At 38.3% G+C, this 26125-nt stretch overlaps 1 protein-coding gene across 1 annotated transcript in view; it reads right to left on the bottom strand.

The window, feature by feature from the left end:
* The window catches only part of Cntn5 (contactin 5), a 1171096-nt gene that overhangs the window by 883912 nt on the left and 261059 nt on the right, over positions 1 to 26125 (bottom strand). Inside the window, exon 2 of the mRNA XM_075966832.1 lies at positions 8122 to 8258. The gene's annotated coding sequence lies outside the window, so the exon portion shown is untranslated. The remainder of the gene's footprint in view (positions 1 to 8121; positions 8259 to 26125) is intronic.

The following is a 26125-nucleotide window of genomic DNA, read 5'->3' as shown; positions in this document are numbered from 1 at the left end:
CTCTACGGAACACTGCCAGTCAGAAATCACCTGTCCTTTAAGCTGTTACTACCAACAGGCTAACTGATGACTCCATAGACATTAGGTTTAAGGCTGTGTAATTTTTCTACAGAGATATAAGTCATCTATAACTGGCAATTTCCCTTGAGCTATAATAGTCAAATTTACTATTTGCATTAGACACATGGGTTCTCCCAATCATCGTAACTCATAAGAAAGTAAAAAGAAAGGCTGGAGAGATCTCTGCAGTTAGGAGCAACGGCAGTTCGTTCAAAGGACCTGTCTCTGATTCCGAAACAGCAGCTCACAACCAATTGTAATTCCATTCCCAAGTTATCTGACACCCTCTTCTGGCCACCATGAGCACTGCAGACATATGGTGTACCAACTTCCATGTAGGCAAAGGACTTATAAAATAAAAATAAGTAAATCTTAAAATTAAAAGTAAAAGGAAAACAGGTCTGAAAAATAATTTGTAAATGAAGCTATTATTTATGGAATAAAAATAAGCATCTACCTTTTCAGCAATGAGTAATAAGAGTTTATATACTGTTTTCTAAGTATCAAGAATAGAAGAGGTGCAAGGAATCACGAAAGGCCCAGATTTGTATAGTGTGCCACACAGTTAAAAATGTACCCTATACAAAATAAAACTGGATGAACAAATATTGTTATCAGTTAGAATGTGGTTTTTTTTAACAGAAGAAGCAGAAATACATATAAAGCAAGAGAAATTGATAGTGATTTGAAATATGGAAAAACATGAGAAAGAGAGGGAGGGAGATAGAGATAGATAAAATGAGAGAGAAAGAGAGACAGACAGAGGGAGGAAGAAGAGAGAGAGAGAGAGAGAGAGAGAGAGAGAGAGAGAGAGAGAGAGAGAACGAAATGGGTTTTCATTCCAGAGAAGGAAAAATATACCTGAGAAGGATGGTATAGTGGACACTTAAGGACAATGAGTTGATGGGAATAATAGATATGAATTTTCTTATAAATAATGCTTCTATCAATTGGCAAAGGCTGCATGATGAGCTACATCTGTATGTGATGACCGAGAACAAGAGCGACACCATCACATCCTATATTCTGCATCGTTCTCCCTTCTTCATTAGCACTGTGATTGCAGGGAGACATCGCTCACACACCTAAGGTCTACCTCACGGCTGGCACATTGCAACTTCCGTGTCCTTCTGTCCACCAGGAAGTGCCATACAAAACAAAGCCTAGTGGCAGGAAGCACATCTAGTCCTTACCCAAGAAGAATTGAGAAGTACCGGATCAAAAGGCAGGAGTGTATAAAGATTCAGGGACAGAATTACCATTTAACCATCTGGAAAATACACAATAGAAAGCTCTAGAGCAAATGTATAAAAAACACCAATATTAAAGTCTACATTCTACTTTTCAGGCAATAGGGAATGTTAAAGGTTTAGATGGCAAGATGGTCCAGTAGTCTTTCTCCTCATTTTTAATCATATCCTTTGTCTTGTGCATTTACAGACTAGGCTTGCTTCCTTAAAAATATCTTTTTCTGTGTTGAGGTGATGCAAATATTGCCACATTTTTGCCCTTAAATTAAAAATTCTGCTTATTACATCAAGACTTTAAAATCTAATCCAAGCTATTTTTCATTACTTAACTTCTGAAAAACACACTAAACAATTTAATTTTATTTATATTTTTATGATCAGAATTTTACTTACACATTTATGGGATGGTACCTTCCTCCTCACTCATCTACTGTATTCTATCATTTTGTTTGTATGTCTAGTTTAATAAGACAAAAATATTTTCTGTTGTTTCTCTTGTCTTCCAGAGGTCTGACTAAGGTTCCACACTATTCACTTAACACATTTTAAAAGTTTCATTTAATTATTTGTTTATATTTTATGCACATGTTAATATGTGTACCTGAGTATAAGTATGGACACCATGAGTGCATAAAATACTCAGCTTGTTCTAAGGAGGGCAGAAGAGGGTAACAACTTTCTTGTAGCTGGAGGCACAGGCAGCTGCTGTGAGTAGTAGTTGTGCCAGACACGCATATTGCTCTCTGCAAGTGCTCCCTGCACCTGTGCCCGTGCGTGTGCCTTCATGTGCACCTGCACCTGCATCTGAGTCTGCCTGCATCTGAGCCTGCACATGTGCTTGCACCTGCACCTGGATCTCTGTCTGCACTTGCACCTGAGATGACACCTACACCTGAACTTGCACCTAAGCCTGCACCTGCACTTGTGCCTGCACCTGCGTTTGTGCCTGCACCTGCTCCTGCACCTGTATCTGCGTCTGCCTACATCTGAGCCTGCACCTGCACTTGCTCCTGTGCCTGCACCATGTCTGGACCTATACCTGTGCCTGCATCTGTGCTGGTGCATGTGCCTGCACCTAAGCTTTCACCGGGCACCTGCATCTGCACCCGTCCCTGTGCCTACTGGTCCTTAGCTCTATCTCCTTAACACATTTAAAAGAATTATGTTATGTTAACTTTACAAAGTTATAGCAAACCGGAATCAGAGGAAGGAAGTTAACACCTGTTTGAAGCAGAGCACTTTTCTGTGCAATGAATGATTTGTCTTTCTGCTTTTAGGCATCTCACTGGGCTTTACATAAATGTGTGGAGAGGGTGTTTATTTTTAGTCACCTTTCTTTGTTAAGATATTTCAAGCAGAAAGAATTCTAGATAGAGGTGATTTAGAGCTGCTAAGGTCGCTGAAGGAACAAACATCAGGAAAGAAATGTTTAACTCAGGTTTATCATAAGAGCTAAATAAAGGTGAAGGGATCTTAAGTAAGGACGCACAAAGAGCATACACAGCTTCTGGCTCTGGCCACCATACTGGGGACAGCATCAGTGGCTGCTGCAGTAGGAGGGGCTTTGCTGCACCGCCCTCTCTCTCAGGCATGGCTCTGTTTGCTGTCATCTAGTACTAAGTGCCTGGGTGGGTCTCCAGGAATTGCACTGTTGGAATCCCAGGTGTAGGGCCCAGGTCTACACTTGTTCCTGGAGTTCATCTTGAGGACCGTTTCTGGTCAGCTAACTAAAACATTCTGTTTGTTCCTGTGCTCCCTCTGCCCTACCTGGTGATTAGCTGTAGGACATTGTTTACTCCATCTTTGGTATGGTAATCTCCCACCTGCCTGGGTGGAAATCCTTGTGCAGCAGCGGCAGGTATATAAGGATTTCCCCAAGGTTGATTAAAAGGCATTCGGCTGATCTCCTTTCGAATGACCCAGATCTCTTGTGTGTTCTTTCAATCTCCAGGTCCTTGCCCGGCTTGCCTACGGTACAGTGGCGCGCGAACTGTACCGAGGGGATAACACAGAATCGGGTGTTACACCTAGGCTTTCTGATTTCCTGGATAACACGGGGATGGGGAACTGGACTAAATAACCCTGGTCCCCACCAGAATAGTACTACACAACAGTTCTTTCAATAATGACTGAGATCCACTTTGAAATGCTATCTTCTTACCATCTGGGACAAAAAGGGTTGAATTCTAACACTTCTTTCTCACACCTAGTAAGAGTCTCAAGATGCATGATTTGCACCAAGGAAGGGGCACATCTATTTATTTCTGCTTTTCTTTCTTTCTCCATCTTTCCTTTCCTTCCACATACTCCCTTCTCTTCCCCTCTTATGTGTTCTCCCCTCCCTCCCTATTCTCCCCTGCATGTTTCTCTTCCTCTTCTCCTCATTTACTTCTCTTCCCTTCATTGATATTTTATCAGAGTCTCAAGAAAGTTTTGTTCTTCTTGGTGAGTTACAAACCATGGTACTTATTTTATCACAGTACAACCATCTGTTAAACATTTTCTACATACCAAACCTCAAATATATACATTTATGTATATGTCACTGTGTATACATAGACGTAGTTATAGATATGCTCTATCCCATCTTCTCACACTTTTTCTAAAAATAAGATATGATCCAATTTATAAGTGAAGAAACCCTGAGGCTCATAAAAGTTAACATAATAGCGGGATTTTTAAAGATGACAAATTGATAGAGACTCACTCCAACATTACCTCATCTCTTAGCTGTAATCTTTTCATTTGCCATTTATACCTCAAAACATAGAGAAAGTAGAATAGTTTTTTAGGAAAGAGTCCACACCTATTAAACATTTCTTTTTAAACCTGGAGTTTCCCCTCGGTCCTAGTACAGACATTAGCAACATTGTAGACTGACTGTTCATGGAAATAAAGCCCCAGATGTACTCTCAAATGGCCTGGAAGTGTTCACATCTCTGGTGAGTCAGGCTTCCACCATTGCTCATATGCCCATGGGGTTGGATGTACATTGCTATCAAAACCTATTACGGAACATTCATTTGGAATGTTTGCCATTCAAAAGCAATCCTTCTGAGCATTAAAAGGTATAGAAAAGTTTTGCAAAATTGAAGTGTAAGTATTTCTGATTAAAAATGTGTGTGCACATGTGTGTACGCACACACATCCTTGCATGCACACATGCATGTGCCCGTGGCCAGAAAACAACTATGGAAGCCAGTTGTCTCCTTAAACCATGTGATTTCTAAGGACTTCGCCCAGGTCATCAGACTTGGCTACAAGTACCTTAATTCCCCTAAGGCATTTTGTTGACCCTTGTCAATAATATTCTTCCATTTCAATAGTACCTTGCACATAATGTCCACATTATTTACCTAGAGCTTTTATTAACTAATTAGATTTCATACCTTACACGACAAAATGAAATACCCTTACATTAACTATAGTGATTGTATGCAGCCAACTTCCAGCTGGGTCCCATCATATTCCGAAAGACTTTTGTTCCGTAAAGCCTCAGCACTCTGTCATGTCACCTCGCTGAATTCCCAGCTTCTTCTTTTAAGTAAACCCCACTTTCTTTCCACCATTAAGAAGTTCAGCTGACAAGCATTCATTCCCCAAAGTAGCCCAGATGAACAGAAACTAAGAACAACTTCACGGACTACACCCTTTCTCCTCTAAAACAAGTAGAAAGAGATAAACTCTGACTGGTATTGTATTACCTTCATGCTATGAAGCACTCACATCAACTGACTAGCAACTTGGGGAAGAATTTTGAGTTAACCTATACAGACAATTTTATATACTTCATATAATAAATTTCTAATAAAATACTTCAAGGCACAATTTTTACGAAACAATCATTAAGTATAGTTAAAAACAAATTATTACATTTTACAAATTGCAGAATAAGGATCACTTTATCCTAACCCCTACAAGTGAATGGCAATGTTAGTAGTGCTGTGTACCGTTTGTGAGGGAACCAAGCCTTCTCCCACCTGACAATCAAGAGTTGCAGTTCCTAGTTGCTCTTGGTGCCTGTGTGTGGAAGAATATTGTGGTCTCCAAAATTGCTGATACATTCTGATATTCACTCTGACTGTTTCCATGGATTTTCCTTTCAATTTCATCTTTCAGGAATGAGTTATATACTGTGAACACATTCACAAGTAACAATGGTATTCGCATATACAAAGCACAATAATTAACAAATACTTGAGTGATTTCTTCCAAAAATGTTATGCGATTTTCAAAAGCATTACTAATGAAATTTAAATTCTTCAGTTCTGGAATTCAGAGCACCTTGTACTCTCCTGTTCTCAGCCACTGTACCTCCAGCTGCATGCAGTAATGCCCAGTTTATTTTCATTAGGTAATGAACAATCCTGCCAATTCTGAAAATCTATAACCTCAGAGCCCTAGGGACCTCTCCCTAATGGAAGGAACTCTTTCTCTTGGGTCTGGGCCAATGACTGCTGGAGACAGTTGTGTAAGTTATCGAGGGAAGTGTTTTATTCTCAGTGGCTGAACTTAGGACCCCTTTTAATATGTGTCGCCTCTTATAATGGCTTAGCTGGTATGTCGAGATGAACTGCCAATGAGTCCCCTGAATGTTTTTTTGTGGTTGCATAGACAGATGACATGTGAGTCCGCGAATGGAGCAGACCTTATTTAATGTGACGCTGTCACCCAAGCTCATCAAATTCATCAATTCTAATTCACTTCTGCCTCTTTGGAATGTTCAGCCCAGCTCATCTGTTCAGATTGTTTTCATTCTACCGATGTGCTTTTCAATTAGTTGCTCAGAACGGTACTAAGAATGACATGGCCGGAATGAACCCCCTGCACTCTGCCAAGCCAAGAGCCACAGCTTCCCTGTTCAGTGACTGGACCTCCATGTCCCCATTCTCAAAACTCAATTTAATAAGATGCCAACAAAATCCTCTCAACAAACTGTGATTAGAGTTCTGTTGAACTCCAACAAATTGAATACATTAGGGTTGACACCCGAGGTGATGTACCAGGTCACAGCTGGTCAAGACACTCACCATGTCTCGTTTCCATTGCTAATGCGAGCGGCGTATATTTAGATTCCATCTTTACCCACATGTCAGTGAGCTCTGGGCTCCCTCTCACACCACAGCAGCTGAGCTGTGTGCTGTTGCTTTTTTTCCCCCGAACTTGACAAACACCATAAATTATTTATTTCTTCCCTTGCTAAGCTGAACTAAGGAGTCAGGATACAATTTACTGTTCACAGGTATTTCAGAAGTAGAAGTTTAAAATGGATTTTGATTTATGAAAATGTTCCTATGCTTAAACAAAACAAAATGATACACAAGATATAACACCTTTACATTCTATTTACAGACAGAATATGGATTGTTGAAATTGTTAACTATTTTGTTTTTGTTGCATATTCTCAGATCAGTTTTACATCTCTTAAAGGCTCAAATATGATGATTGTCTTTAAGTTTTTCCAATGTTGTAATGAAATGATGTGCTAATTGGTGGGAAAGTTACATCCCAGAGTTCTGTCAGAAACATTATGCCTCCTTCCCTGTCCTTTCTTTTTCGATTTCCTATTTACTTACCTAATTTTTAATGATAAAAGTCATGATTGCTTTACTTGGCAGATTTAATTGATGGATACCTCATCTAGTTAGGATCTTTAATCAACAGAAGAACTGTTATAGTTTAACAGAATTCGTGAAAACTTCAAGAAATATAAACCCTTGAGAATCTGCATGTGTCTGTAAGATGAGGGCTGACTGCCTGGATCACAGGTCACGCTGCACTGTCCTACAGACTCTTCCCAGCATTGTCACCTCCTCACTTGTAGTCCGCCTGTAAAACTCTCAACCCACAGGATAGACTGGGGAGGGAATCTCTAGTATTTTGATCAATTTAATATTTAGAGAATTGAAACCTTTAAATTAGTTTGAAACGATGCCCGTTTTAAAAACAATAATACAAGAATTCATTCTTAATTACATTTAAAATTTTTATACTGATTACTTAAAAATATATAATCATCATTCAAATATCGACACAGAGCATTCCAATAAATTTGGTTTGAAATTGTCTATTGGTGCCTACTTAGTCATGGGTATTAGACATGTGTTTATTCATATATTTTAAATAGTGTAAGATTCCTACTTTAAGGACAATTACTAAGTTACCCAATGAATAATTTTACAGTAAACAAGTCTAGTTAATATCTAGTAACATGTGGGTGCCACGGAAACAATGCAGTGCTCTTGAACAAACAGCACAACCGCATCCTTGTACAGGAGATGCCTGGCTCATATGCTTGGTGAGGATACCGCTCCCTGTCTGTCACCTCCTGCTCACTTACCTTCATCATTATCTTCTACATAAACAACCAACAAGTACAAAATGCACCCGCCAGAAGGTCAGACAATGACTGGGAAGATCGCGTGATTCTGGGCTACACATTATTCTCCTGACTGTGGCCAGCTCTCTGGGGCTACCCTGTTCTGCCTGCCATGCTCATGCGAACCAAAAGCCAAGATGAAAGCGCTGTGAGTTTGACTGCAGTATTTTTGTAATGTCCTAGTGCTTACTTTTACTCAAAATGTTTTTACTTCAATCACAAAGCACGCCCTCGACTGGCGTCCATGCTCAGCTTCCTGCGGCAGTACCAGGAGTGAGGAGCAGCTGAAACACCACGCGGCTTTCCTACGCTGGGTTTTGAGTCAAAGCTGAAAGGACACATGGCTATTCTGTTCTGGGTTTCCAGTCAACACTTTTATTTTTTTTTTTCATTTGCAACAAAAACGTTTCAGAGAGAAAATAACAGCTGTACCTGTTTTCTGAATCAGGGTCCAAATCACACTCTCCAAAAGGCGGCAGTCTCTGTAAAGTAACCCTTTCGTGGTAATCACACAGAAACGAGGCACTGCAGGACTTGAGTGGCATTAAATAGCAATCCTCCAAAGATACCTGTTAAGAAAGTGTTGGGAATGTGAATAAAAAAGACTCCTCTGCAATGTTTTCATTTAACCCGAGCCCATTATTTTTATTAAGTGTTGTAAGCAACGGCTCTGTTTAATGATACTTGGAATCTCAATATTTACTCATAGACACAAATGACGCTGCGGGCTTTTACCTGAGCTGACCTTTCTTACATGATTACAATAGTTAAGGAGCCATTTGCCACATCACTTTATATCAGCATTTTCTCAATTCCTTAGTTTTTAAGAGATACTTTATATTTTATGCTATCCCAAGTATTTGTGAAATTTTATTTGATGTTTTATGTAAGGGTTTTAAAATCTAATAAGCCATTTACAGCTATCTGAACCATTATGTCCTTGGTTCTTAAGTGACCTAGTGGGAATTTACTTGTTTGAGGGTGTATCTATTTTATGTAATTTAAGCAAAGTTCATGCTTTAGTAGAATTATCCATTTAATGACATGGTTTTTGTTCATATAATATGTTTTTGATAGACCATTTAGAGTGTTTTGAGGTCTGTAATCAACAGTCATGGGAACTGATATGCTAGTTTGAACCCAAATAGCAGCAGCCCAGAGACACAGGTAGGGCTTTCATGACAGCTGTTGGTTTAAGGCAATGAGGAAACACACTCCAATTTCAGGGCTGTCTTCCAGGAGGAAGCCATACCTCACTCAGCAGATAGTCAGCCCTTATGTTGTTTTCAGACTTCCTGCTTTCCACTGGTCAGCTATGGCGCACCTCTATGAAAGAGGCCTACTTTATACATTCAACTGATTAGCATATTAAGCTTATCTAGAAACACTTCCATGTCACACTCAGAAAAATCACAGGTCCGAGAGCCTTCAGTGGACACAAGACTTCAGTGGACCATCATGTTTTCTTACTGTTGCACACGCTATAAACTTCATTTACATAAAACATAACCATGTTCCCCAGTGGACAATTTTCAGGCTGGTTTCATTTTTTGTTTTTGTTGTTTTGTTATGTTTTGTTTTGCTTTTTGCCACAAGGTTTCTCTGTGTAGCTTTAGAGCCTGTCCTGGAACTAGCTCTTGTAGACCAGGCTGGTCTCTAACTCACAGAGATCCACCTGCCTCTGGGATTAAGGGTGTGCACCATCACTGCCTGCGGGCTGCCTTCATTTTTATACTCAGAATTGGTTCATTCCTCATGGCTATGTTACACACTTACTGATCCACTTGACCCCCATCCCTCCCACCTACTCGGTATCTTAGTATCTTAGTACATTCTTGAGACCTGCCTTCTTGAATTCTTACTTCAATTTTTTTTCCTAGACAATGCAGAACCTCCACAAAACATTAAAGATTCCAGATTGATACAATTTTCCTTGCGTGTTCTCCAAAATAAACACAGCTAACTGTAGTTAGGAAGCAGGTACTCTGCCTTCCCTGACCCTTCTGGAAGACAATTTTCACAGTCCTCAGCTCCTCTTGCTGTTCTGCTTCCTCACCGTGTGGATGAGCCCACTGTCTTCCCACAACTGTGAAGCGCAGATCTGACAGCCCCCTCAGGCTTCTCATTCTTCCTCTCTTCACTTATTGTCCAAATCGTACTGATTGAACCTCTGCCGACCTCAGATCTGTTCCTACTCCATTCCCATCACTACTGTGCTCTAGGAGGGCATTTTCACGCTTGCCATTGAATCTGTCACACTGCATCCAGATTGACAGCCAATCACAGAACAGGAGGAGGGGTTCCTACTCTTGCTTGTATGAACATTTATTTATGTGTACTCATGAAGCAAATCCATTTTAATATATTTCTTGAATCTCCATTATGTTCTATGCTATGTACTGAAGCCTGAGGACTAAAGAAGGCAAGAACACAGGGAATAATCATTTTATGACTTAGTGACTCGGTGAGATACTAGAACCTGCAGCCAGTTCTAACACTGTGTGATGAGTTCCGTAAAAGTGGTCCTGTCAGGTGCTATGACATCACAGGACACCCCCCAGCCTACTACCATGTCACCAAAGAAGACAGTCTTCAAAAACAAATTCTAAAGAGAAAAAAAAACCAAATCAAAATATATATGGTCATAGTTACATACAGAGAGATGAACTAAGTCACATGTTCATGAATGTCTGCTGCATTAAAAGTAATTAAAATGACCCTTGAAAGCAATGCTAATTATAATACCATTTTCAGATTTCTGTTAAGTGATCACAGCTCGCAAAGCACATCCAGCTCTATTAAGTCAGGTAAGCAGAACCCACTATGACTCAGTAGGTAAGAGTGTTTGCTTCAGAGGGACTATCACACCGAGAGCATTGCAGTGTCTGTGCTATAGTCTGGAATAGCCCCATTCACTTCCTTCCTCTGTAGAAGCAGGGCCTATCATCCACCATTTATGAATGGGCACCATGGATTGTACACTGAGCACAGGACTGTTCAGATATCCAACTTATGTCAAGTGTTCTCATCTTCCTTCCCAAGGATATTCACAGCCTTAAGTGTTGATTAGCCCTGGTTGACCATCTCTGATATGCAGTCAGTCTTTAATGACACCAGGTGGAGCATTGCATTTCCAGATTAACTACCTCCACTCGTATGATTTCTTTCCCATCCTGCTGACACCTGTTTGGTACCAAACCTGCCTGCTCAACTGTGGAAATTGACAGCTGGTTCTTCAGTGGGGAGTGATGGGAACAGAAGTCAGGTGAAAATGGCTCATTAGCAATGAAATGGAAAAATCTGCAGACTTCCCTAAGGACATCTTGGGTGATGTGTCTGTCTCCTAAAATTACCCAACGGAGAGTTAATTATAAAAATAAAATAGCAATTTTCAATAGTTTTAGAGGTTCGTATGATGTGATAACATCATTTTTAATACAGAGATTTATGTTTTCCTCAGGTGACAGTTTTATTTTGATGTGAGTTTAAACATAAAGGCTGAAGATAAATCCTCGGATAGCTTGCTTGGCTTTCAGAGGGTGGTGCAAGAAGAAGCAACCAAGACTGGCAAGTAGTCTCGTAGGACTCTTGTCACACAGAGTCTGTAGGAAGTCCCACAGTCCCTTTAACTCCAGTCTTCAGCAACACCTCAAGAGAACAGACACTAAAGTCCCTGACAACTTGATCATGCTTATAGACATCTTTATGTCCCATTTTCTTCTGGTATATTAACAGTTACTAATAGGATACTTATCTGAAATATTTTTCAGCTCTGTGGGCTTTTAAACTGTTTAAGCCTCTTTTATACTAGAATGCTTGAATTATCAACAGATGCAAAGCTTTAGACTTGGGTTTTATTATTATTACTTTATAGAGTTATTTCTATTATTTAATGGGGATACACACATCAGGATGTATGTGTGTGACATCGGAGGACAGCTTGCAGTAGTCAGTTCTCTCCTTTGACCATGTGGGATCAGGGGATCAGGGTTTTCAGACTTGTTGGCTTGTACCATTACACATTCACCACTTAGCCAGCAATTGAAATAAAGATATGGTGCTTTTATAAACAATGCACAGAGGAAAAATGTCATAGGATCCGAAATTAGGTTTGGACAAGGTCTTCACATCTGCTACAAAGTAGTGGCGGTTAAACCATTCACAGAAAAAAAAATTCTTATAGTAAGCCAATTGTCATGGAATATTTCCCAACTATCAAATTACAAAGATAAACTACACTTAATAAATGCCATAGTTAGGTTGGTGTTTAGTGGTGCATGTCTGAAATCCCAGCACTCTGTAGGCAGAAACAGGAGGATTGCCATAAGTTTGAATCCAGCCTGGTCTACATGGCGAATTCCAGGCCAGCAAGGACTACTGAGCAAGAGACTGACTCAGGGGTACACCAACCAACCAACCAACCAAACAAACAAACAAACAACCAACCAACCAAACAACCAACCAACCAACCAACCAACCAACCAAACAAACAAACAAACAAACAAACAACCAACCAACAAACCAACAAACCAACCAACCAACCAACCAACCAATCAAACAACCAAACAACCAACCAACCAACCAACCAACCACACAAACAAACAAACAAACAGCCAAACAACCAACCAACCAACCAACCAAACACACAAACAAACAAACAAACAAACAAACAAACAGCCAAACAACCAAACAACCAACCAACCAACAAACCAAACACACAAACAAACAAACAGCCAAACAACCAACCAAACAAAAATTGCATTTCTGACATACAAATCATAGCAATGCAAACAGCATGCAAAAAAGTTTAATATGTGCAAAAACAAACAAGAGCCGTACAAGGTGGCTCATGTAGAATGAATGGCTTTCTCTTCTTCAGATAGTGGGTATTGCAGCGGGTTCTTATGTTAGAAACACAGACACAAGAATAAACCTGAACCAAACCAGCAGAGTTCTAACAATAAACCCTTCTCCAGGCTCTTCGGCCCTTGTTATCTTGAATCCTTTCATACACATTTATACTTTCTTCTGAACTTGTTCATTGCCTGGTGACCCAGGGTGTTGCCATTAGTGACAGTCACACTGGTAGGTCTGTCACTATTCGTTATGAATTCTATTCAACTTCAAGATAAGTGGAATTTTCTCCTATAATCCTTCTTGGCATCCTCTGTGAGGAAGGTCAGAAGGCTACACACAGTGGATACCCAAGCCAAGAATGAACATGTTGTTGAAACATTTTATTCACAATACCATGAACTTCTAGACCATCCCTGTTACTACTGTGTCACCATTTACCAATGTAACTTCTGTCTGGGAAAAAAACAAAAAACAAAACAAAACATTTTTTCTCCATAAATCCAATGTCACAGAACAAAGCTGCCTTGCAGTCCAGCAAATCCCTTTACAAGAGAGGAAGCAGGTTGCAGTGAGGTTTTCTCAGACTTTGTTCTCTGCAGAGTGCAAGTCTGTGCGGGCATCAGGGCTGGCAAAGGTGTTTCCTGCCTTCTCCCCACAGGCACCAAGGCTGTGAGCACTTCGGTGTCCAGGCAGAAATGGCAGGCGGGTACTGGTAATGAGCTAACACTCGCGGAAAGTGGGCCAGCGGCCTGGCAGCATGCCAGGGCGGAGAGTCGTTTGTTTCGAGGCTTCTGGGAGCTGGGCTGCTGCTGTCACCATCCTCTCCAATTGCTCCTAACTGGACTGGGGGATTTGCCTCATATCATAGGATAAATCGCTCTTTCTTGAGTCGGTTAAAAAGAGGAACTTTGAAACGTGGAGACTAATTGGACTTCTTTGGCTGTTATGATTTAGATTTCTGTATTTCATAAAGATATACATGTGGGAGGAAATCATTTGAATTAAAATTAATTTTCTAATCTCCTCCTGCAGAATTATCTTTCCTCAGGAACTGGAATATATTTGAAAATTTCCAAATGCAGATGTACATAACTATGCATTTTTTTTATTTTTTTTTATTGAGAAAAGGAAGAAAAAAAACCAAGTTTCCACCTCCTCCCAGCCTCCCATTTCCCTCCCCCTCCTCCCACCCTTCTCCCCCTCCTCCCACTCCTCTCCCCCTCCCTCTCCAGTCCAAAGAGCAGTCAGGGTTCCCTGCCCTGTGGTAAGTCCTAGGTCCTCCCCCCTCCGTCCATATCTAGGAAGGTGACCATCCAAACTGGCTAGGCTCCCACAAAGCCAGCATGCGTTTTTTAACTCTATATGTTACATTTAAAAACTTCAACATATATCAAAAATATCATATTTAAGAAATTCTTCCAATATAAGAAATGCAAGAACACTTCAGAAAAATGTGAAGAGGACTTCATTATCTCTCTGTTTTCCAGACCCCTGGTATGAATTTGGCCCTGGCCATACGGGTTAAAAGGAGTGTGGTTGATGTCTTTCTTGAGGATGGGGCAACAGAGGTTTGAATATTGGCAAGCTGCCTGACAGCATCAATGGCTTCGTGATCTGCGGAAGTCATCAGCTTTTATCTCAGAAGGTGGTTTACTAATCAGTTTGTCAACATCTCTAGAAGGCAGTCAGTGGCCTTGAAGCAAAACTTTGACAATTTTTTTTTCTTTCAGAATATTGGCCACCATCAGGAACTAACCCTAACACTGCTAAAATATGCAGTTAAAATAATAGATATCGGGGGTTTACTTTACAAATTCATTATTCTGGTTCACACTAACACAGACCCACAGACAAATGGACACACACAGATACAAACAAACATACAAACACACACACACACACACACCTTTCTCTAACATACCCAAGATAATATACTTTTTACAATGTGCATTGTATTAGCAAAATTTTTTACTAACATTACAAGAAGCCTTATAATGAAAAGAAATTAGGTAGTTATAATGGTAGGAATAAGTCAGGAAACTAGAAAAGGAACATAGGAAGGGGAAAGAAGAAGTACTGGGGAATCTGAGAATATCGAGGCCATGTAAGTGACAAGAGACTATGGGACATGGAGGGTGCAAGTGTGTGTGTGTGTGTGTGTATGTGTGTATATGTGTATGTGTGTGTGTATGTGTGTATGTGTGTGTGTGTATGTGTGTATATGTGTATGTGTGTGTATGTGTGTATTTGTGTGTATGTGTGTATGTGTGTGTGTGTATGTGTGTGTATGTGTGTATGTGTGTGTGTATGTGTGTGTATGTGTATATGTGTATGTGTGTATGTGTGTGTGTATGTGTGTATGTGTGTGTGTGTATGTGTGTGTATGTGTATGTGTGTGTGTGTGTGTGTGTGTGTGTGTGTGAGGGACTGGTGGTGGAAGAAGGAACCAAGGAAGGGACATCATTAAAAGAACCAAAGGAGGAAATGCCAAAAGAAAGCTGCCCCATTATGTAACAATTAGGAAGAATGAAAGGAAGATGATAGTCACATTTAAATATATTCACTGTATGTTTTCTCTTTGAGTGAATGCATTGTTATAAAATATTTACTGTTTTCTTAAAATCACTTTAAATAAAGCTAAATCATATGATATATATACATGCATATATACATAATTATATATTATGTATAGTTACAAATCTAAAATTATAAATTCCATATTGTAGATACTCTCCATATATGTATGCATGTACTTTCCTGTGCCCTCTTCATATTCTCTATGTCAGAAGCAAAACCACACAAAACAAATCACAATAGCTTTATTTTGCCTCACTTTGTCCTTTGAATTGTCTGCTGATTTGTCCAACAGTTATTATTTTTGCGCTTCTGACTCAGAATTAGGACCCAATTTTAGCCTTTTCTGCCTTCAATTCTGAGTTCAATGTGGCAGTTTTCTCAAACAAGAAGGCGGCAGTGACTCCCAATACCCTACTCCTGCCCTCCCTCTCCCAGTAGACTTGTGCTGGAATGCAACCTCTTTGTAACCTCCCATCTACAAGTCCACAGTGCCAAACTTTGAACACGAGCACTTGAGAACCTCTTTTTCCTGAAAACAAAGTGGTTTCCATGCTAACCCTTCTTTGCCCATTTGAGCTTTTGTGGAAGTTCTGAAGCTAGAATAAATTAGTGAGTTGGTATGTTGATCTTAAAATTTATGATTTGAGTGAAAAGTTAATAAAAGTATCTTGATGACAAGGGGCATGAAGACGCATGTGGAATTCTCAGGCACTCCCCTGAGAATGGTGGTAACGATGCGCATATTTACTCGTAATCTGTTTCTGCTACTGACTTAGACCTTGGCTTCACCTATGGTTGATGAAGATTATTTGGCTCAAATTTGACTTCTAACTATTAATTTATTTTCTTTAAAGCATAAGCGTGGCGGGAAACAAAAAGCGCTGGAGACCTTTTTCATTTCCCTGTAGCCAGGGGTTTATGTCTGAAAGCTGAGTACTCTCACCTCAGACCCCTCTGGGCTCTACTCTGATTCCTTCTGAGCCCATTCCACAAAGACCATCTTTTGTGTGGCCTCCTAGAAGAGTAACCACTTTTATTACAGTCTCACTTCCACCTTTTTAACAGAAGATATCATACCTCCATGGTTCTGACTCTCATTTTGTTGCTCTGTAAATCCGATAAAATAATTGCTCTGAATTCCATTTCCACTATTTAACATCGAGTTTGTGAGTAGACCAGTCTGTAATATTCATCGAAAATCCATTTAATCTTGTTTAGTATGCTAAGGATCTCATAGTATGTATCTTACAGCAATTCAAAACAGGATAGACACAGTGAAAGGGCATGACATCTGTGCCTGGCATAAAATTTGCTAAGGCAGAGAAACCTCATGTACATGACAGGACTTGGTGTGTTGTTTGTTTGTTTGTTTGTTTTGAGACAGGGTCTCTCTATTATGTAGCTCTGGTTGTCATAGAAGCTGGCTATCCTAGAACCTCTTCTAGAACATGCTGGCCTCACATTCACAGAGTTCACCTATCTCTAATCCAGAATTCTGGGATTAAAGCCCTGTACCACCAAGCAAGACAGAAAGTAACTTCTGGATGACATAGATGTCTGTATCTCATGTAGGCAAGGTATTATGTCCTGTGAATAATGAAGTAATACACTACTATGTTTACGAGAAGTTTACAAAGAACAGAGTGCTGTGATTTCTAACACTAACGGGAATTAACCTCAAACAATATAAGGTTGGTGAGACGGCTCAACAGGCTTTCACATAGTGAAAGGAGAGAACCAAATCCTACAGGTTATCCTCTGACATATGGTTGTTCATAGCCTCACAATGTATAAAAAGTCAATAAGCAAATGCATAAATAAACAAACTCACTTTTTGCAAAAGAGGATATCTAAGTTATTTATAGCACATACAAAACACACAAGTAAGTAGTTGCATGATTTTTCAAAATAAGGCATGATGTCTTTAATCTTGGTGCTCTGCAGTGAATTTTTCCTTTTAAAATGTCACTCCATTGCAATTTTTGAGAAAGTATGTATGCTACCGTTATATAATATCCAATTGCAATTCTGATTTTTATTTGTAGGAATGATATAAGGCATGTCTTTAAATTTCACTGAGATTTATTTAATAAATTTCATATAACATATTTCACTTGTGAAGAGTAGTCAATCAAAGCATGAACTGTCAGAATTTGACATTTTACTCCTGGTTAAAATATAATATTATTCACCAGTCATGTGCTGTGCTATCTGTAGACATACTTTAAGCATTGAGAAGACCTACACAGAATTTGGCAAATTATATTTATGTATTGCTAATAAGCCTAGGAAATATGTTCAGGCACATAAAAGATAAAAAAACAATATTTCTCAATCATTCTTTGCAGTTTTTGGAACTATCACAAAGTGGTAGGTATTGGTATTATTTATATATGTGGACTATAAATTGAGGTCATTATTTCATGGATGTATAGATACAACCTCCACATTATGTTCAAAATAGCTTAAACCTGAGAAATTTGATTATTAATTCTATGTCTAAAATATTAACTACTGTATATATCTTGATAAAGATGTTGCTGCTCATTAATAATTAACAGAAGAATCATATGGCAACATAATTATCTAAACCAATTTGACAATGCATACTACAATAACTATAATTTCTCAATTGCTCAGATATCACCTCCTGAGACAGCACAATGCATTATAAACCAATGAGCTTCTGATGAAAGCTGTGCCATTGTAGACAGGATCTACTGTGTCTCTGACCCAGGTTCTAGTTAGTAGACAAGCCAGCCCTTCTCAAACAGAGGCCCCATTTTCCTGTGCTCTCCCTGTTCTCAGGCCTGTGTGGATAAGCAGTTGCTCAACTTCTCTTGTTGCTAAGATTGATTGCAGGGTCTTGTGGATACTCCGAAGGCAAACTTTCTCTGAGTTTCACCTATATCCCTGGATGTTCTTGAGAAGGGGCCTTGCATTGCACCCAGGTTCCTCTTGACTCTTCTTCCCCAGTGCTGGGATCATGGGCCTCTACTTCTTGGTCTATAGAATATTATGTTAAATATAATGACACCACAAAGGAAAACATCTAATTTTCTTAATATCACAATACTATTATGTGAAACTCATAAGATATTTTATAAAGCTCTATATTTACTAAATACTTGAAAACAAATCCTAAACCCAACACTAAGTTATATTTATTCTTCTTGGAAAAACCCAAATGAGAGTGTTTTACATTTAAAGAACAAGTGCCCAAGGGCAGTCTTTGGCCTAAAAATGGCCAGAAAATATTTATGTTAGGAGTTCTTTAGTCACCTTGAGAAAAAAACAAAACAACAAAACAAAAACTAATGTAATTGAGGATATTCTTTTAAACATGAAGGCATAGAGAAGCAACTATTTATTCATGAAATCTTATAATTCTGTGTTTCCTCAACCTATGAGCAGGAAGTTCAGGTGAAAACCACACCATGGTCTATTTGAAAAGCCTTACAGAGTTGGTCTAGGATGGAGGTGCAGTTGCTTCTCAGTATCTAGATGATGCTAAGTTGTTTCTCTCTATTAACCATTTTATGGTAACAGTGCATCCCTGGAATAAGGATGTGATAATGACATTATAGGAAAACTAAATACAATTAGAGAACGGAGCTTCCTTTATATGGATATAAAATTACAATGTTTAGCAGGCTCACTGTTCAGATACATGATATATCATGACCCAATGAGAACAATGCTAATTGTATTTGCTACTTAAGCCTAATCGACTTGTTATATAATTAGAAACACAAGAGGAAAACAGGTCTATCTTTATCTTAATATATGCAGAGAAATGACTGTCATAGTTCCACAGAGAATGACCATATAAGTTGTGATATATTTATACAAATCAGAAGTAGAGACTATGGATATATACAACTAAATTAATAAATCTCAAAATTCTTAAAAGTGTTTAAGGAAAAATTGTCTCATGCAATACCTCATATTTTACTATTCTATTTCTATCAGTTCAAAGCCAGACATAATTACCTGCATTTTATTGGACAGCTGTTGGCTATTTTGTTATACCTGCCTTTAAAGTTATGAAAATATTAGATTTTTTAGTTGATATGGTAACTACAGTATATATATATATATTTAAAACTCATCTTAATGTACAGTTATTTAGAATATATCTGTATACAATATACCACAATATAAATAAATAATCTATATATGTCAGATATATTATGAACACTTTCCAGTGTAGCAATTGACATGAATTATAATTAATTCTATGACTAGGCATTTAGAATGTCTTATTGGATATCTATTCTTATCAACTTTTAAAAGATTTTGAATAGTGTTCTCTACAGCTGGACCTACACACAAATCTTCATCTTCTCTCTCCTCAACATCAAAATCACCCAGCTGAGGTTAGACATGGCAAGTTGGGTGTAGTTCTGAAGAGGGGTACTTCCCCATGATCTGGTCTTTCCCTCTGTTGACCGTCCCTACCCAGGGCTAACGACAAGAGAGGAGAAGAAAAGGGGCCTCAGTTTGGGAAGGGCTGGCTTGTCCCTTCTAATCAGAACCTGGAACATAGAAATAACAGATTCTGCCCATGATGCGGCAGCTCTCATTGGAAGCTGATTTATCATTCATGACATTTTCTTGGGGGTTGATATCTGAACAATTGAGAAATTATAATTATTATGGCACACATTGCCAAATTGGTTTAGGTAATTACTATGTTGCCTTATGATTCTTCTGTTAATTATTAATCAGCAGTAGTGTCTTTCTCTAGATACATTTAGTAAATACACATATGTATGCAGGCATACATCTGAAGTATAATTAACACTAATCAACTTGTGCAGATTTGAACTATTTTGAATATAATTTGAAAGTTGTATTTATATAACCATGAAATAATCACTTCAACTAATACTCTATGAAAATTTCACCTTATGTCTTTTTAATTATTTCCTGTATAGCCTCACTAAGTAACTGAGAATCTATTATAGATTACTTCGCATTTATTGACATTTTATATAATTGAATCCGACATTATGTTCTTTTTGCCTGAAACCCAGAACAAAGATTTTGAGAAAAATGTGTAAATTCATAGCTAATTTCTCATTATTTGCAAACGGTATCACATACAGCGATTGTTTGTTAATATATAAAATAACTGCCTACAGTTGGAAAAATTAGATCTTTCATACATACATCTATGTGATTTGTTTTACGACTTTGCAAGAGTAACTCATGTATTAAACTGCAAATATTTAAAGAATTTTGAGAATAATTTAGAGTTTCATTACTAACAGTCACTTATCCAACACCCTCAAAATATGAAATACAGAAACCAATTTGATCTCTGTTTTTTAGGATATTTTCTGGGACTTGGTGTAAGTAGACAGCATTGAAACAGGAAGCAACGGTATCGATACAAAGAAGCTGGCATACCCACTGTGATTGACAGGCATGCCAGGGTTAACAAAGCATGGCTACTCCTGTCTGCTGTGTTCCAGATAGTTACATATTAGAGCCTTGGCCAGTTTTAGGACTGCACAAGCACACAGGAGAACTACAGATGTTCCTACGGCAGCATGCACAGGATATAGAGAGCCCTCGAAGAACTGGAGTCTACAGTCTGGAGAACCACTACTGGCTGTCCAGTTCTTTACTAGAACCTAGAAAAGAAATGTAGAGTGGAGTAAGGACCCTGATGGAAGACAACGAACTATGCTTAAAGAGTAAGCCAAAACCTATGTGGTGGTCCACTTGACAAACCTCTGGAGGAATTGATGTGAACCAGGAAAAAAACACAACATTTTAGTTATGACACAGAATCTGGAATCTCAATGCGTTGTATTTATGATTTACAATATTCAGCATTGTTGAAATAGGAGCGTCAGGCCACTTCCCTGCCACCCCAGCTCCCAGCCGCCTGACTAGCTTATGAGGAGCTGAGGTGGGCTGCGTTTCCGCCCAGCTCCGCACAGCTAGCTTATGCCCCTAAACAATTACACTCCGTAGTAAGGAGCGGCTGGGCTGCATTCCGCCGCCTGCCCCACCTCTATGCATTTAAAGAAATAAGAGAATGTGACCGACAAAAGTGATATAATAGTTAATACAAAGATGCACAAATGAATGTGCCTTACTCTAAAAGACTTTCATTTTATCCCCCACTAACATTAAGGAAAGAAAAATCTAGATAGCTGATGGACGATGGAGTTTTCTAACAATTAATTGTTATGCCTTCAAAAGCATATCTGTACTTTAGAATGGGAAAGTTTAATACGTGGCTAGATTAACAAATCATTGGTGTGTTTAAAATCAAGCCCAATGTCGCCAAAGACATTTGTGAAACTGAGGAAAACTCAATACCAAATTTGCAAAGCGGGGCTGGAAATGAAGATGCACATGGGAGTAACGTGGAGCAATGAGCTCATGCAGAGTGGTCCTGTCCTCTCAGGAGAAACACAGAGTGCAGAAGGGCATACTCAGAGCAAAATCAATACTCAAAGAGATGATGAATGGATGTTTTCTTTGTTGTTACTTCCATTCACTCTGCAGAAGATAATTGCGTTCTTGACTTCCTTTACTTGTGGTACTTTTTTGTTTTCTATTTCTATAATATCATGGTTGATTATCATTAATTGTAGTACAGTTAGGCTCAGACTTCGATGACCAAAGAAATAAGAAATAAAAAGAAATAAGGTCTACCCAAGGTCTTACAAGATTTTGGAACTTAAAATTTTACTTTATCAGACTAAAACTGAGCACCATGCAGTTTGTAAGAAGTTCTCAATACATCCCTACTAAGGAGAGTTTATTTATATTTTTGCACCTTTTTCTTTTACTTTGAGATTATAACAACAACATTCTTACCAGTGGAGAACACTGGTGTTCTATCTACAATGAGAAAATAAAATGTCGAGTTGTTTCTCTGCTTCGTCTACTTTAATGTGAGCTGTTCAACAATCCTTTAGTTGCATGTTGCTATGAGCCATTCTGAAATTGTAGAAGAATAAAGGAAATATGTAGTTCTGATGGAGTTAGATATTTGGTTTTATGGTTGGTTCTAAACAGAAACAGAAGACAACGCCTGCAGAGGAAGAGTGCCTTCACTGTTCTCCTTTATCTTGACAGCAAATTAGGTTTTCATTTGAATGTTGCTTTCTTTCAGAAGACTTTGATGCATTTTAAGTTGATGCAGCCGTGCATGTTATTAAAGCTAGGAATCATAAATTATTCCTTAAATCACTGAGTCTTGGGAAAACAGAAAGCCAGTGAATGACATTCCACTTGAATATTGATTTGGTTTCTGTGAAGCCTACACTGGTTCTGGCCTGTTTGGCTCCAGCAGGTCTAAATGCTTTCTAATTTGTTTGAAAATTGCGTGAAAATATCCCCATGGCCCTCTTGTAAAATATGACAGGCTGACATTTTCTTTAATTACAAGACCCAATCTGTTTAATAGCATAAAATTGGCCTCCAATTTGACAGGCCTCCCCTTTAAAATCAATGGTTAGACTCTAGGGCACCAGCTTGGTCATCAAGATCAATATCAGAAAAAATATAGCTTGTCAAGACCTCTCAGCCTTTTATTGATTCAAATGTGGTGCTGCTCGGAGACTGAATAACAGTGCTGGTGCTCAGATCCAACAAGCAGAGGCTTCTTGCCCAAGTTTCAGTTTGGAAAGATAAACCAGTGCTATATAATACAAGCATACTGAATTATACAAGGCATGATAGTAGAAAAAACTGTGAGGTTCAGGGAAAATATATACATACATATGGCACACGTTTGAATATATATTAATATTTGAAAATTTCATGCATTATATGTAATGTATCTTAAACATATCTACCCCCCATACTCTTACCCCCAACTCCATGGGACCCCCAGTATATCCTCCCTTACCAACATCTTTCTTTGATATCTTATGTTTTAAAATTAATTTCAATATGCAAACAGCACATCAAAAAATGTTAATTTGGGGATATTGAAGAGAAAGAGCAAACCAAACCACTGAAATTTCTCTGAAAAGTTCTCTCCCTGATATTCAATAAGGAAATTCACTGCAAAAAGAAGGGAAAAGTTACTGGGAAGATTTTTTTCTAGTTTAGTGCAGAAGGAACAGACTGTTCCTGGCGATTAAACGGGGACAGGTCTTGATTTTCCTACTCAATTTTTGAAGAATTGGGCTGCTATCTCATGATCCTTGTCTAACTCTAAGGTAAGAAGCACCCATCTGTCAGTCAACAGCACTTGATGATCCACTTCATCAGGCTTGAGGCAAGATCTGTGGTGGCCCTACCTTCACTCCTGCATGAATACCAACAAGGAAGAACACAGGTTAAACCAAAGAGAATGGAAAAATGAAATAGACCCACAAAGTGCATCTATATCTGCACATAGGTACAAATCAGAAACAAAGACTTACTACTCTTTTAAAAACATAAACATTGGGTACTTACCACCACTGAAAACAGCATAGAGTCATCAGGACCAAGATACTTATTTTGCCTCAATTAACTTTATGCACAGACAAGTGAATTTTAGATTTTGAAGAGAACATATCTCAACAATCATTGTTTTGTGATAACTTAAAAACATTTTGGAGTAATTTAGGAGTTTGTGACTGCCGTTAGCAGGCCACCAAGTGTCTGGCTGCCAGCTGCAGTGTTAGGCACTCCTTCCCTCACCTCATTTACATACACAAGTATTTTACAATTCCTCTGTATGAATGTGCAATATTTGATCTGTGACTGTACTCATTTTAAGAATGCACAAGACAGAATGTACAGTTCTATAAAGAAAAGAAATGAATCTAGTATTTGACAACTTAATTCTCCTCCTCAATGTGCAGAGAAACTTAATATCTTACATTCAGCTACTTAAATGTCATTTTACCACTGAGATTCTGAGCTGTATGCAGTTTTTCCTATCTTAGAGACCAAAGAAAAGGCTTTTCTCTTTGTTATTGTGATTGTTATTGTTTTTGCAGGTAGCAGAAAGATTATAAGCCATTGAGGACAAGCAGAAATTATAATCTTCCCTTTGTCCACTGAAAAAGTTTACCTACTCTGCCGTGGAGTCTTTAAATTGTCAGTTTACAAGGAAGTGGTTTTTCTCCTCCCTAATCTTGAAGACAGCTGAAATTCAAGCCATTTTTAATATAACATATCAATGAAACAGACTTGGAATTCTCTTCTTATTTTCATAAATTTGAAGCACCAATAACCCAGAAACTTTACTAATTCTCAAATCCTTTCTCTTCATTCAATTAAAATTTTACAGACCACCAACTTTCCTTTCTAGTTTTACCGTGACATACGTTGCTGAACAGTCTTCTGTTCAGAGAAACGCTAGGCCTAGAGAATATTTCCCCTAATCATTTCAATGCTACAGACTGATTTATTTGTATATTTGCTTCCACACATAATTCAGTGAAGGAGACATAGCCTGGCGGAAGCATGGTATTGCTTACTGTGATTTATTTTGCTTCCAAGGGAGGGTAATAGTGTCTACCAGAGATATGTGTTCCACTCTATTACAGTTATGTTGGATCACCTGAATCAGATCTCCCAAAGAATTTCTTAGCATGTATACTTAGGTAGTCACTGGGTAGGCATAGAGAAGTCCAACAACTCAAGAATTTTACATCAGATCTTTGGGTGGAACTGAAACAACTACTGATGAACCCATTTTTCTCTTGCTCATTCTCACTAGGTAAACTTTTCTTCTTGGTCAAGTAGAATACGATCACAGCAGGAGTCCAAAGTGACCTTCAGTTCTTTGTCTGTATAAATTCTTTCTAAACCGTATAACAGACAGTGTTCACACTATGATCCCCAAAAACACAACTGAAACACCCTCAACAGTTTTAAAATACAAAAATATCAAAATCCTTAAAATCTAAACTATGTGAAGCTGAATTTGTAAATAGATAAAATGCCACAAATTATGGGAAAAAAATTTAAAATTAATTATAAGACGTATCTTGGATTTTTTTATAGTAGTTAAAATTTATGAACACAAAACTAGAATGCAACATTATCTAGACTATTTTCCAAAATAGAAGAGTAGTAACACATATATTTTTGTAAATGTATATAGTCTGTTGCTTTTGTGACAATTTCTTGAATATAATATAAACAAATTAACTCATTCATATTAGGTATAAAATAAAATAAAATTATATAAATGCATGTCACTGTGTTCACACTTATACATATGGTTGTTTGAAACACTGTGGTAGACAAACCGTGTTTGAGGCTTCAACCTAAATCCTGTCCAGGTCTCTGTCATATATATATTTCCCAAAGAGCTCAGATATCCCGAGATGTCTTCTTTCATCATGGAGATGCACAAATATGATATCTCTCCATATGTTGAGAAAGTCCTTTTTTGTAAGTGGTACAGATCATCAAAGTTTGAGCAATTTATATTCTGGGTCAAATTTGTAAATAAAGGCAAGAACAAAAATGACTTTCTGCAGCCTGTCTGCAGTTCCTACCTCCAATGAAGCTAGATTAATGTATAGAAGACAACCCTTTGAAAAGAAAATGCTAAAATCCATGCCAGGAAATCCTTGAAGCCTGATTGTCATCCTAGAACCCAAGTTGAAGTAGGAGAGAATTGATTCCACTTAGTTGTCCTCTGATCTTCACATGTGCCAATGGTACCCCTGAACACATACATCATACATGGGCACACACACACAAGATTAAGAGAGAGCACCATATTTATATGGATATTGATAATAATAATAGTAATAAAAAGTTTTAAAGACCAAAATTTACAAATGGAACTAGTCTTAAGTTAAAAAAAAAACAAACAAACAGGGAGCTGGAGAGATAGCTCAGTGGTTCAGAGCACTGACTGCTCTTTCTGAGTTCAATTCTCAGCAACCACATGGTGGCTCACAGCCATCTATAATGAGACCTGGCTTCCCCTTCTGGCTTGTGGGCACACATGGAAGGAATGCTGTACACATAATAAATAAATAAATAAATATTACAAAAAACCAAACAAACAAAA

This window comes from Microtus pennsylvanicus, chromosome 3 (genome assembly GCF_037038515.1).
Source record: "Microtus pennsylvanicus isolate mMicPen1 chromosome 3, mMicPen1.hap1, whole genome shotgun sequence".
Lineage (NCBI taxonomy): Eukaryota > Metazoa > Chordata > Mammalia > Rodentia > Cricetidae > Microtus > Microtus pennsylvanicus.
Note: the sequence above shows the minus strand (reverse complement) of the source record. Positions and strands in the feature narration are given on the sequence as shown.